This window comes from Giraffa tippelskirchi, chromosome 11 (genome assembly GCF_054371585.1).
Source record: "Giraffa tippelskirchi isolate mGirTip1 chromosome 11, T2T-mGirTip1v1.2.pri, whole genome shotgun sequence".
Taxonomy (NCBI): Eukaryota; Metazoa; Chordata; class Mammalia; order Artiodactyla; family Giraffidae; genus Giraffa; species Giraffa tippelskirchi.
This window is the reverse complement of record NC_137285.1, coordinates 134098857-134113733: the sequence shown is the minus strand read 5'-3', so window position 1 is coordinate 134113733 and position 14877 is coordinate 134098857. Positions and strand designations below refer to the sequence as shown.

General features: G+C 40.0%; 1 pseudogene; it reads left to right on the top strand.

Moving 5' to 3' along the window:
• The first annotated feature begins 1002 nt into the window (after positions 1-1002).
• On the top strand, positions 1003-3608 carry LOC145525284 (copper transport protein ATOX1 pseudogene; annotated as a pseudogene).
• Positions 3609-14877: the final 11269 nt, after the last annotated feature.

The following is a 14877-nucleotide window of genomic DNA, read 5'->3' as shown; positions in this document are numbered from 1 at the left end:
GTAGTGAAAACAGGAATCATAGAAATCACTATTTGGTCCTTACGGCATAAAGTAAAAGTTAATAACAGTAAAGTTGATTGACCATCACCCTTTTAAAAAATCAATACAGGTTTAACACCTATTTATGTGCTTAGTACAGAAATCTATCCCTCAAGATAAGCTTAACATGAAGGTTAAACAAATCAGACAGGCATCGTAGAAGACAATAAATCTGATACATTATCTCTGATCACCATGCAAAAAGCAATTTAAACTTTAGTGATACCTGGTTTTGGACCTGCTGTTCCTTCTGAGATAAATTTTGTCCTGGAAGATTCTGTTTTGCTCCTGGCGCCTACATCCTTTTGTTCCTATTCATTCCTTTTTTTGTAAGTCTTTCATCACCTGTGCTGCTTGGAGTCCTGTCCCGGGGTGGGGAAGCAAGGAAGTGAGTAGTCGTTATTTACAAATGAATTCAAATGTGTGGACACAAGTGACTTTGCCGATTTTATGTTAATCCTAGTATGCATTTTCTGAGGACATCTTTGAAAAGTGGTGTTCTTTGGAGAAGGAATTTGCCAGATAATCTAAGACCCTGCAGAGAAGTAACAAATCTTCCATACAACATTTATTTTTCTTACTTCTGACTGGAGATTTGTAATCTATATAAATAAAGTTTTCACTACTAACTATTCATTTATAAGTATTTTTGTGAGCACTAAAGTTTTGTCTGTATGAAAAGTGGAGTGGAATGTTATAAATGTTTTATGGCAGTTTGATGGCCACAACTGGTACTCAGAACTTATGCAGGCATTACCAAACAAGTGGCAATGAAACCTTTTATAGTCCCTCACACCATTATGTAGTTTGTGTATGTCACATAAATCGGAGAAAAAATATTAAGGGAAAATTTTAGTATTTTAAAAATAATATAACTCTGTTACCATATGTGATGTTCCTTTGCCCATTAAGTGAAATTTAGTTTACCTTAAGTCAATGCAAGTATATTTCCGATGTTACAACATGTCTACAAATAACATCATAAAACATCACAAAGTCTTTTTGGTAAAATGAATGATACTATCTGAAGAATGTAGTCTTCCCTACTGAAAATATACTCCCAACACTGCAAACTTTTCATGTTATCTTTCAAATAATTCCCAACCCAGCTGTTTAAATCTGATCTGTTGTTCTTGTTGTTTAGTCTGTAAGTCTTTTCCAACTCTTTTGCACCCCCATGAACTTTAGCTCACCAGGCTCTTCGGTCCATGGGATTCTCCAAGCAAGAATACTGGAGTGGGTAGCCATTTCCTTCTGCAGGGGATTTTCCTGACCCAGAGATCAAACCTGTGTCTCTTTCATTGCAGGCAGATTCTTTACCACTGAGCCAGTGGGGAAGCCCTTTAAGTCTGATTTAGACAGCACCAAAAGTCAACAATGAGCCTTGTTGTTCTCGTTTTAAATAAAAATACTCATTCCATTTTTGGCCTGTGGAGTTTAAGATCCAGATCAACTGTTACGTCTTTCATGACATTGCCTCAACATTCCATGGCAAAACCAATTGCTTCCTTTTCAATTGCTCTGTGGTGCCTATTACATTTATTATATTTAACACTATCTTGTTGCATTATGATTAGTTGTATATCTGGCCCTTTCCCTCACAGATCATGAGTTCCTTAAAGGAAGGAGTTGTGTTTAATTCATCCTTCTATTCTCAGTACTTAGTGCTACACCTGACAGTAGGCTCTAAATATGTATTTATTGAGTGAATAAGTCCAAATACAATTTTTTAAATACCCATTCAGAAATTCCATTTAATCATTTACATACTCTTTTTCTGGAAACAAAGGCAATTTGGTTGCAAGATGAATTAAGATCCTACACTTAAAAAGTCTTTCCGCCTCTCCCACCCACATATTCAATTCCTTCTGAGTTTTATTGTCTATAAGTTAGTGATGTCTTAGAAAATGTCCATGGTGGTCCAGTGGTTAAGACTTTGTGCTCCCAATGCAGGGCACGAGGGTTCAATCCCTGGTAGGGGAACTAAGATCCCACATGCTGCAAGGCATGACCAAAGAAAAAAGTGTCCATGGACACTCTTCTCACATTTCCCACCTTCCTCTCATCCCATTAGAAAATCACCATGTATTTAAACTGGTAGGAAGCTTAGAACAGTTCATCACCTTCCTCCTGCTGTTGAGGAAACGGAAGCCCAGGGTTCAGATTGTTTTAGGTTAACAGAGACATTCAGTTGAGGGAGGAAGTAATGAAACTGTATCTCCACTGAGGCAGCCTTGTTTTTTTTAGCTTGCTGGGAAATGCAGAGTTGGGGGTTGACAGATCAGAAATGTAGTCAGTAAGTCCATATATTCTAACTGTTACAAAAAGACGACCATTATTTAGAAAGATACAAGAAGGTCAAGTTTTGTGGCAGTTGGGTTGATTAGGGGAGGGGCCTTAATCTTCCATTTTTCCTTTCTCTTCTGGCATAGGGAGGGGAAACTATAATCCTGTTTTTGCTGGGGGAGAACTGATTTCATTCTCTTAGGTCAACATCAGAAATTAAATTACAACATCAGAAATGAGGGAGTTCCCTGATGGTCCAGTGGTTTGGACTTGGTACTTTCATGGCCACAGCCCCCGGTCAAGGAACTAAGATCCCGCAGAAAAAAAAGAGAAAAAAAAAAAATCAGAAATGAAGTAAATACCACTATCATTTTCTCTGAGGCTTAGATCCTATCAACCATCTTTGGCTGCTATCTCTGTTGCTTGTCTTACCCTCCAGGGAAACCGCAATGGGGTCAGAAAAGCTGCATTTATACCTGCTTCTTTGGAAGCCACAGATGTCACTGAAAGAGTGATGAGTCACATTCCTTCCAGTGAGCAGAGCTTCAGGAAGCCTACTTGATCATCAGTTTTGCAGGTAAGAGGAAGTGATCTGAGCTATGAATTGGATGATCTCTTGAGCTCTGTGACTATAGTTTAGCTGATAGGGGTCTGGAAGAAGCCAGGTTGAATAATTGGAGACCAAAAGGTCAGGGGTTAGAGCCCACTTTAAGTATGGGCTGGAAAGATAGGGGTGTGGTCTGATCAAGCTGATCATTGAATGAGATCTCTTATCTCCCTGAGTAGATTACAGGAAATTTAAACCTCATTCTGTAAATTATAGCAGAAGATCCCTTGGAGAAGAGAATGGCAACCTACTCCAGTATCCTTGCCTGGAGAATTCCATGGACAGAGGAGCCTGGCAGGGTACAGCCCATGGGGTCTCAAAAAGTCAGACAAGACTGAGAAACTAACAGTTACACTTTTACTTTCATCAGAATAACCAATATAGAGAGAGCCAGAAAGCCGTCACCAATGCCACTGCCGCCACCTCTTCAGTTCCAACAAAGCATGAGTTTTCCGTGGACATGACCAGTGAAGCCTGCGCTAATGCTGTCACTCGTATCCTCAACGAGCTAGGAGCAGTTCAGTTTGACATTGACCTGCCCAACAAGAAGGTTTGTATCACCTCTGAGCATAACCCTGGGGAAAACAGGAAAGGCTGTTTCCTACCTTGGCCCCAAGTAGAGGGGGCCTGGGTGTCCAACCTGCAGAATAGATCCTCTCCCATATTCCAGACGGATCTAAGACCTGTCAGTCCTGCTCAGCCAATGGAGTTCTACAGAGACCCTCACTTACCCTGCTCCTCTGGAGCTCCCCTGCAATAAAGTCCAGCTGCTTTTGCTGGGGAAGAAAAAAAAGTGTAGCCAATATGTATTGAATATGAATGTGCTAGGTCCTGTGCTATGGGCTTTTTATAGTTTATCTATAAACTATAGTATATCTATAACTATAGTTATTTAATCCTCAAAATATCCTTACACTGTGGGTATTGGTTATTATTATTTCCATTTTACAGGAAATTGAGGCTTAATGAAGTTAACTGCCCAAATCATGTAAAACTAATATGCTGCTGCTAAGTCGCTTCAGTCGTGTCCAACTCTGTGTGACCCCATAGACGGCAGCCCACCAGGCTCCGCTGTCCCTGGGATTCTCCAGGCAAGAATACTGGAGTGGGTTGCCATTTCCTTCTCCAGTGCATGAAAGGGAAAAGTGAAAGTGAAGTCGCTCAGTCATGTCCGACTCCTAGCGACCCCATGGGTCTGCAGCCTACCAGGCTCCTCCACCCATGGGTTTTTCCAGGCAAGAGTACTGGAGTGGGGTGCCATTGCCTTCTCCAAAACTAATATAAATTGATGCTAATACAAGTGGAGCTTCAAACCAGCTATATTTGACTTCTGAACCCAATAAGCTTGGTTAAAGTGCTACTGCCAGGTATCTCCACTAAAGTGAAAGTGAAGGGAAAGTGAAGTCGCTTTTTGGTACCCCATGGACTGTAGCCTGCTAGGCTCCTCCATCCATGGGATTCTCCAGGCAAGAATACTGGAGTGGGTTGCCATTTCTTTCTCCAGGGTATCTTCCCAACACAGGGATCGAACCCAGGTCTCCCGCACTGCAGGCAGACTGTTTACTGTCTGAGCCACGAGGGGCTCCTATCTCCACTAAAGAGTGGCTATATTTTCTTTTATAGTAATATTTTGTTGGTACTTTAAGACTATAAACTCCCAAAGCATCGTTCGTTCACCGCTGATTTTAGTATCTGTGTTAGTTTCCTATGAGAGCTGCAACATATTATCACAAACTGGGTGGCTTAAAGCCATAGAAATTTTTGTGTCACAATTCTGGAGGACAGAAGCCCCAAATTATGCTGTCTGCAGGGCTGTGTGCTTCCCCTGGAGGCTCTCAGGGAGAATTCTTCCTTGCCTCTTTCAGATTCTAGGGCATTCCTTAGGTTGGCTCCCTCATTCTAATTTCTGCCTCTGTTTTCACATTCTGTGTGTCTGTCTTCTCCTCCATCCTTTATAAGAACACTTGTCTTTGGATTTAGGGCCCACCTGGTTAATCCAGTGTGATCTCATCTCAAGATCCTTAACTTAATAACATCACCAAAGACCCTTTTCCCAAATAAGGTCTCATTCATATATTCTGTGCATTAGGAGACAGACACATCTTTGGGGGAACCACCAATCAACTCACTAGAGCATCCACTGATGACTTTTTTAAAATGTAATCACACATGCACACACTTCTACAGTCATTTTTTAAAGTGATATATTAAATTTTGTTGACCTTTATTTATTTGGCCACATGTCATGCATGCAGAACTTTCCCAACCAGGGATCGAACCTGTGCCCTCTGCTTTGGAAGCATGCAGTTTCAACTACTGGACCACGAGAGAAGAGTCCACCTGATGATTCTTGATTGAAGCTCTTATTATTATGGTTACTGAATTGTGATTTTTCTAAATCTGTTTTTTCTTTCATAATCATTAGTTATCATTCTTCTATGAGAAGGAACTTTTTCTTATCTCCTGTTTATCAACCCATCTATCTGTTTATCCATTTCAGTATAAATTCATGAATTATTTTTTATTCAGTGGATTTGCATTGTGCAGAATGAACTCAGCAGGTTCAGGTTGTCCAAATGTTGTATATTCCAAAGAAAGGTTTGGCCCTCGCCAGGCTCCAGGGGCTTCCCTGGTGGCTCAGCAATAAAGAATCTGTCTGCAACGCAGGAGACGTAAGAGATGCAGGTTTGATCCATCCCTGGGTTTGGAAGATCCCCTGGAGGAGGACATCGCAACCCATTCCAGTATTCTTGCCTGGACAATCCCATGGACAGTGGAGCCTGACGGGCTACAGTCCATAGGGTCACAAAGAATGGAACACGACTGAAGCGACTTAGCATCCAGGCTCCAGAGCCATAACTTCTAAGCACTTGGAATATCCCGCCTGTTAAGAGTGGTTTTATTTACCTGAGGCCTTGGACCACACCAGTGAGTAATGCTAACAATGTGATTTATGGTGGGGGCTTTGGACCACACAGTATCAGCTTGACCTCTCGAAGGTTTAGGGAATTAAGATCAGTCACCAGGGAGTCAGCCTCGCCTATGTGAACAACCTCCCCCCAAAACCCAGCACATCAAGGCTCAAGTGAGCTTCCCTGATTGGCAGTACTTCATGTGACGAATGTCTGCAGGACCCCATTGGGAGAGCACAACTTCAAGCTCTACCTTGTCTCCCTCACTTATACTCTGTTCTATGTGCCTTTTGCCATTGCTGATTTTAATCTATATCCTTTCATCTTAACTGACTGTAACCATCAGTGTAGCAACTTCACTGCCTTGTGAGTTCTTGCAACAAATCATTGAATATGAGGATGATCTTGGGAGTCCTAGAACACAAAATTATAGTCCATGACCATATTTATCTATTTTGATGTTCAAATAGTCCCATAACTGACCCGATACCCAAACATTTAATTACTTTCGTGTACTTCCTCACAATAAGGAGCCACAAGAATCTGAAGCAGGGAGTAAATGACCAAAGTCACAGAAAACATTCCCTGTCCTTCCTGATGTCCTACCCCATTCCACCCACATCTGCCAGAATGGGACATCGATGTAACAACATGAGAAGTACATCTGTGTGTCTATATCTGTTCTGCAAATAAGAACATCTGGATGAACTGAGGGATTGGGATTGACATATATATCATTAATACTGTGTATGAAATCGATAAGTAATGGGAACCTACTGTATAGCTAAGGGGACCCAGTGCTGTGTGGTGACCTAAATGGGAAAGAAATCCAAAAAGGACGGGATATATGTATACATATAGCTGATTCACTTTGCTATACAGTGGGAACTAACACAGTGTTGTAAAGCAACTATACTTCAATAAAAATTAATTAAAAAACAAGCAAACAAAGAACATGAGAAGTACAGTCCTGGGAGTTCCCTGATGGCCTAGTGGTTAGGATCTTGGATTCCATTGTAGTGGCCCAGGTTCAATCCCTAGTCAGGGAGCTAAGATTCCACAAACTGCATGGAGTGGCAAAAAAAAAAAAATCAAAGAATTAAAAGGAAAAAGAATGAGAATAAAATAAGAAAAAACACAATACCTTCATAGGTTTATACATATACACACAAATATACACTCTACTCAGAGAACATTTTTGTAAATTAAAAAGTCAGCACAGACTATTCAATATACTTGTTTTATTATATTTATGCATACTCATTTTTTTTTTTTTTTTGCTAGTCATGTAACATGGCTGCTCACTCACAACTTCAGAAACTCATAGGGAAACATTGGTCATGACAAGTTGTAGCAGACTCCTCTGGTGCCCGCATCTCCATCCCCTGGCTCACCTCTGAGACAGTGCTGACTTTGTGCACAGAGCAGCCTAACCCAGGACACTGCCACAAGTCTTTCTACATTCTGCTTACTTAGGCCTCCCTGGAGCTCTCTAGAATGTAGAGGAATTTGCATTTCCCCATCAGGAGAAACCTTCAATCAGTGAAGAATGGAAGTCACTGGTAAATACTCCAGCCTCCCAGCTTCCATGAGGACTGTTACCAGAGGTATTTTGCATCCTTCTGAGAGTGGTCTTTACACAAATGACCCCTGTTTCCTGTTGATAATATGCCTTTGGTTTATCCTCCTGTCCTACATTTCTCCCTTTTCTGTCTTTCTTGCTGCCCAAATCGTTCCACTTTTGGGGAACATTCTTATACTATTGTTTGATATAACTACTTAATTTTAGTGTTGTAATTTGAGTTTTTATCAGTTCAGGTAAGTTCAATTACTGTTCCAATTGTTTGTGACCCCATCCATGGACTGCAGCATGCCATGCTTTCCTGTCCTTCACCATCTCCTGGAGCTTGCTCAAACTCATGTCCATTGAGCTGGTGATGCCGTTCAACCATCTCATCCTCTGTCATCCCCCTCTCCTCCTGTTTTCAGTCTTTCCCGGTATCAGGGTCTTTTCCAATGAGTTGGCTCTTTGCATCAGGTGGCCAAAGTATTGGAGCTTCAGCTTCAGCATCAGTCCTTCCAATGAATATTCAGGGTTGATTTCCTTTAGGATTGACTGGTTTGATCTCCTTGCTGTCCAAGGGACTCTCAAGAGTCTTCTCCAGCACCACAGTTCAAAAGCAACAATTTTTTGGCCCTGACCTTTCTTTATGGTCCAACTCTCACATCCATACATGACTGTATGTCCTTTGATAAGTGACCGTCTCCAAGTCTTAGTTATTCAGTCTTCTCATTAACTATGAATTGGTTAAGGGGACAAGGCAGGGTGAAGGAATGTTGCTAAAAGTGCTAGAAGCTACATCTTGAAAACATGTTCAAGAGATCAGAATTGGGACAATCCCAAAGTTACCAATACAAGGATGAAACAAGTGTTGGGGCTTAAGGTTGTTTGATCCTTCCAAACAAAAGCTTACATGCCCTCCCCCACCCTCCAACCTTGAGACAAAAGCTAAAAATACACTCTATGAAGAGACAGAATGCTAAGTCACTTCAGTCGTGTCCAACTCTGTGCGACCCCATAGACGGCAGCCCACCAGGCTCCCCCATCCCTGGGATTCTCCAGGCAAGGACACTGGAGTGGGTTGCCATTTCCTTCCCCAATGCATGAAAGTGAAAAGTAAAAGTGAAGGTGCTCAGTCGTGTCCGACCCTTAGCGACCCCATGGACTGCAGCCTACCAGGCTCCTCTGTCCATGGGATTTTCCAGGCAAGAGTACTGGAGTGGGTTGCCATTTCCTTCTCCGAATAGCATAATGCTAAAGAGCATAGACTGAAGCCAGGCTGCCTTCCCTCAGTTACTGCTTCTGCTGCTTACTGTGGGAACTTGAGTAGGCTACTTAACCTTTCTGTGCCTCAGTCTCTTCTTTTGTAAAATATTTGCCTGTAAATTGTTACTTAGGTAATAATGCCTGCCTCACTGAGGTAATGAAAGAATTAAATAACAATGTATGCCTAGAACAGTGTTGGGAACATAGATTTCAGTTTTGTTTTGTTTTAGCTTTTTTGACATGAAGTAGATTAAAGACTAGTACAAAGAATATCCTATATCATGCTAACATTTATTACATTTACTTTCAAACTCTCAAACACAGCATTCTTAACAGCATACCGGTAGTTCAGCCAAGCACAGTAAGGTGAGGAAAAAAAAGAAGAAAGTAAAACTCTCTTTATTTGCGAATGTCATGATTATGTCATAGAAAATTCTAAGGAATAGTAGAGTAATTGAATTTAACAAGATTATAGGATACAAGATCACTAACTGAAAAATAATCGTATTTTTATACAGTAAAAATAAACAGTTGGAAAATACATAAAAATTGAGGTATAATTCACAAATTCATTATTTCAAAGTATTCAATTCAGTGGATTTTAGTATATTCATAATTATACAACCAATGCCACTATCTAATTCTAGAACATTTATATCACCTCAAAAAGAAATCTCATGTCTAATAGCAAACACTTCTCATTCCCTCCTCCCCCTAGCCTTTGACAACCATTAATCTACTTTCTGTCTATGAATTTGCCTGTTCTGGGCTTTTCATATAAATGGAATCATGTAATATGTGTGGTCTTTTGTATCTGACTTCTTTCACTTAGCATAATGTTTTCAAGGTTCACCCATGTTGTAGCATCTATCAACATTTCATTCCTTTTTACAGTTGAATAGTGGATTATATGGATATGCCACATTTTGCATATTCATTCATAGTTTGGTAGACATTTGAGTGTTTCCACTTTTTGGTTATTAGGAAAAGTGCTGCAATGAATATTTGTACACAAGTTTTTATATGAATATGCTTTTAATTCTGTTGGATACATACCTAGAAGTTGGAAGATTAAATTTTAGAAATAGCATTTTGAATAGCATAAAAAGACATGAACTGCTTAAGGATGAATTTAACAAAATAGGCAACCCTTGCATACTGAAATCTATGAATGTTGCTGAGAGATATTTTCAATAGCTTGAAAAATATATTATGGATTGGAGGACTCGTAATCACTGAGGGTGATTCTTCTCAAAATTTTCTATATATTTAATGCAATTCTAAATTCCAAGAAGTACTTTGATTTAGAATTTGACAAGCTAATTCTAAAATATACATGGCGGGGCTTCCCTGGTGGCTCAGTGGTAAAAAAGTCCATCTGCCAGTGCAGGAGACCTGGGTTCGATCCCTGGTCCGAAAAGATACCACATGCCTCAGAGCTAGTAAGCCCGAGTGCCGCAACTATTGATTGAGCCTATGCTCTCGAGCCCAGGAACCATGACTACTGAGCCTGAGTGCTACAGCTACTGAAACCTGCATGCGCTAGAGCCCATGCTCTGCAAAGAGAGAAGCCACTGCAATGAGATGCCCGTGCACCTCAGCTAGAGAGCAGCCCCCTCTCCTGGCAACTAGAGAACAGCCAGCGCAGCAACAAAGACCCAGCAGAGCCAATAAATAAATAAATAAAATATACATGAAAATGCAAAGTGCTTTGAACAGCCAAAATAATTTTGGGGAAGAATAAAGTTGGAGGACTTATACTACTTCTTTTTAAGACTTACTACAAAGCTATAGTGAGCAAAACAGTACAGTATTGGCACAAGGATAGACAGAGATGAATGAAACCTAATAGAGGGCCCCAAATATATCACTGATTTCAACAAAGATTCCAAGATAATTCAGATAATTAGGTGGGGAAAGGACAGCGTTTTAAATAAATCTTGCTAAAAGAATTGCATAGTTGAATGGAGGAAAATGAATCTCAATCCTAACTTCATGCATGCATAAAAATTAGACTTACCTATAAAAGTTGAAACTATAAAATGTCTAGAAGGAAACAGAGGGAAGTCTTTACAGTTTTGGGACAGACAATGATTTATTGACAGGACATACAAAATAATGAACAGAAAAGAAAAACAGATAAATTGGACTTCATCAAAACTTTAAACTTCTGCTTTTTGAAAGACACTCCTAAGAAAATGAAAAGACAAGCCATGACCAGGACAAAATATTTGCCAAGTACATATCTGATAGAGGATTTACATTAAGACTATAGAAAGAATCCTTGTAATTCAAAAGGAAGAAGAAAACAAACCAATTAAAAAATGGCCGCAGATTTGAATGAATACTTGATAAAAGAAGACATGAATGGCTTGTTGTTCTGTTTAGTCACTAAGTCATGACCGACTCTTTGCAGCCCCATGGACTACAGCCCACCAGGCTTCTTTGTCCACAGGATTTCCCAGCTAAGAATACTGGAGTGGGATACACAGATGGTTAATAAACACATGAAAAGATGCTCGACATCGTTCATTATTAGAGAAATGCAAATCAAAATTACCTCATACTGATCAAAATGGCCATCATAAAAAAATCTACAAACAATAAGTTCCAGAGAGGGTGTGGAATAAAGGGCACCCTCTTGCACTGTTGGTGAGAATGTAAATTGATAGAGCAACTATGGAAAATAGTATCGAAATTCCTTAAAAAAACTAGGAATAAAACTACCATATGATCCCACAATCCCACTACTGGGCATCTACCCTGAGAAAACCATAATGAAAAAGACATATGTACCCTAATGTCCATTGCAGCACTATTTACAATAGTTAGGATATGGAAGCTACCTAGATGTCCATCAGCAGATGAATCAGTAAAGAAGTTGTGGTACATATATACAATGGAATATTGCATGCATGCTAAGTCACTTCAGTTGTGTCTGACTCTTTGTGACCCTATGGATGTAGCCTGCCAGGCTCCTCTGTCCATGGGATTCTCCAGGCAAGAATACTGGAGTGGGTTGCCGTGCCCTCATCCAAGGGATTTTCCCAACCCAGGGACTGAACCTGCATCTCTTGCATGGTCTCCTGCATTGCAGGCAGATTTTTTTTACCACTGAGCCACCAGGAAGCCCACAATGGAGTATTACCCAGCCCTAAAAAGAATACATTTAAGTCAGTCCTAATGAGGTGGATGAACCTAGAGCCTGTTATACAGAGTGAAGTCAGAAAGAGGAAAACAAATATTGCTTATTAACACTAGGGCTTCCCAGGTGGCTCCAATGATAAAGAATCTGTCTGCCAATGCAGGAGACGCAAGAGATGTGTGTTCGATCCCTGGGTCAGGAAGATCCCCTCGCGTAGGAAATGACAAGCGGCCCGAGTAGTCTTGCCCAGAAAATTCTGTGGACAGTGGAGCCTGGTGGGTTACAGTCCATGGGGTTGCAAGAGAGTTGAACACAATTGACCACGGGCACATGAGGAGGCTACTTTCCAGGACAAGTATTGTATGTGTGATGAATAGCATTTCATACTTTATGTGCTGAAGTTCTTGATTCTAGAGAATTAATGATCCTAGAGAATGCTATATATGGAATCTAGAAAGATAGTACTGATGAGCCTATTTGCAGAGGGCAGCAATGGAGACCCTAGACATAGAGAACAGACTTGTGGACACAGGTGGCAGAAGGAGAGGGTGGGATGAATTGAGAGAGTAGCATGGAAGCATATAAATTACCGTATGTAAAACGGATAGCCAGTGGAAATTTGCTGTATGCCGGGAGCTCAAATCAGGTGCTCTGTGACAACCTAGAGGAGTCAAATGGTGTAGGAGGGAGGGGACATATATATACCTATGGCTGATTATGTTTATGTATGGCAAAAACCAGCACAATATTGTAAAGCAATTATTCTCCAATTCAAAATTCAAAAAAAAAAATGCTGGAGTTGGTTGCCATTTCCTTTTCCACAATATCTTCCCCACCCAGGGACTGAACTCGCCTCTGCATTGGCAGGTGGATTCTTTATCTGGGAAGCCCATATGAATGGCTAATAAGCATATAAAAAGATAATCACACACACACACACAAATTTCAAAAGATAGCCAATATCATCAGTCATCAGGGAACTGCAAATCAAAAACACAATGAGAACACAACCTTGTAAAGCAATTATCCTCCAATTAAAAAAAAAAAGAACATTAAAAGAAACCCACTAAAAAAAAAAACCCACTATGAGATAACACAGCGTACCCACCAGAATGGGTAAAATTAAGATTGTGAAGAGCCAGTGTTGGCAAGGATATGGAGCCATCAGAACTTTCCTATATTCCTGTTGGGAATGTGAAATGGTTCAATCACTTTGAAAAGCAATTTGATTGTTTCTTATAAAGTTACACATACACCCACCTATTACCAGCAGTATTACTCCAAGGTATTTACCCAAAAGAACTGAAATTATATGTCCACACAAAGACTTGCAGATGAATGTTCACAGTAGCTTTATTCACAAATACTTATCAACAGGTGAATAAAGAAATTGTGATATACTAGTACAATGAAATATTATTCAGCAATAAGTAGGAATAACCTACTGGCTTATGCAACAATATTCTGCTGAGTAGAAGAAACCAGAATACATGTCATATTATTTGATTTAGTATATAAAATTATAGTATAGGCAAAATTAATCTATAAAGTAGACTGGTGGTAGCCTGAGGCTGAAAAGTCAAGAAATTGACTGTAAAGGGATGGATGGAAACTTTCTGCGGTTGGGATGATGGTTACATGGGTGTCTTCATTTATTAAAACTCGTGGAACTGCTCAGTTGAAGAGGGCACCATTTTATGGCATGTAAATTATACACCATTGAAGTTGTTATAATTGTAAAAAAAAATTGTAAAAAAACCCCAACAATGCTCTTGGAGATTAAAAACATACAATCTAAAATAAAACATTAAATTTAATAGAATTAAAAGTTAAAGAACTTATGCAGAAAGAATAGCTTGGAGAAAGAAATTGAAAATAGTGAATCGGTCCAGAAAGTCCAATATTCAACCGTTAGGAATCACACAAAAAGTGGAGAAGACAAATGAGAAGAGAGCAAAAAATTGCACAAGAAAATTTTCTAGAATTTGAGGGCATAAATCTTCAAATTAAAAGAAGGCATTGGATGCCATGAACAATAAATGAAAACCAAGGCCCAGAATTGTGAATTTGAGATCACCAGAGATAAAGAGAAAATTTGAAAGTTTTCAGAGGATGGAAACTAGACTTTAGGAAACAAGGACAAAAGCAGGGAGAGCAGTGTTAGGAGTTGAACTGTGTCCTCCTAAAATTTCAGATGTTGAAATTTTATACTTTTAATGCTAACCCTTTGTATTATATCTCAGAAGGTGATTGAATTTGGAAATAAGGTCTTCAAAGAGGTAATTAAGTTAAAACAATGTCTTTGCTGCTGCTGCTGCTGCTAAGTCGCTGCAGTCGTGTCCGACTCTGTGTGACCCCATAGACGGCAGCCCACCAGGCTCCCCCGTCATTGGGATTCTCCAGGCAAGAACACTGGAATGGTTTGCCATTTCCTTCTCCAATGCATGAAAGTGAAAAGTGAAAGTGAAGTCGCACAGTCATGTCCGACTTTTTGTGACCCATGGACTGTAGCCTACCAGGCTCCTCCATCCATGGGATTTTCCAGGCAAGAGTACTGGAGTGGGTTGCCATTGCCTTCTCCAGAAAACAATGTCTTAAGGATGGGCCCTAATCCAGTATAACTGGTATCCTTACAAGAAGAGAAGATTTAGGACACAGAAGTAAAGAGGGAAGACCATGTATCAATAAAAGCAGAGATGTCTAATCTACAAGCCAGCTGGAGGAGCCTCCAAAGAAATCAATTCTGCTGACACTTTAATCTCAGACTTCTATCCTCCAGAATTGTAAGAAAATATATTTCCAATGTTTAAGGGGAGAAAAAAGGAAATAAGTGATCATATGTCAAGGAATGGAATCAGAGCGTTATTATAATTCTTAACAGCAATTAGATACCAGAAGATGTTGGAGCAATATCCACAATATGCCAAGGAAAATGATTTTTTTGACCCACAATTAGCTAAATTATAAATCATATGTGAGAGTAAACATTCAAGGGCATGCAGGGATGAGGGTTTTGATCCACTCTTTTTTTTTTTGGTCCACTCTTTTCAGCTACTTTTCC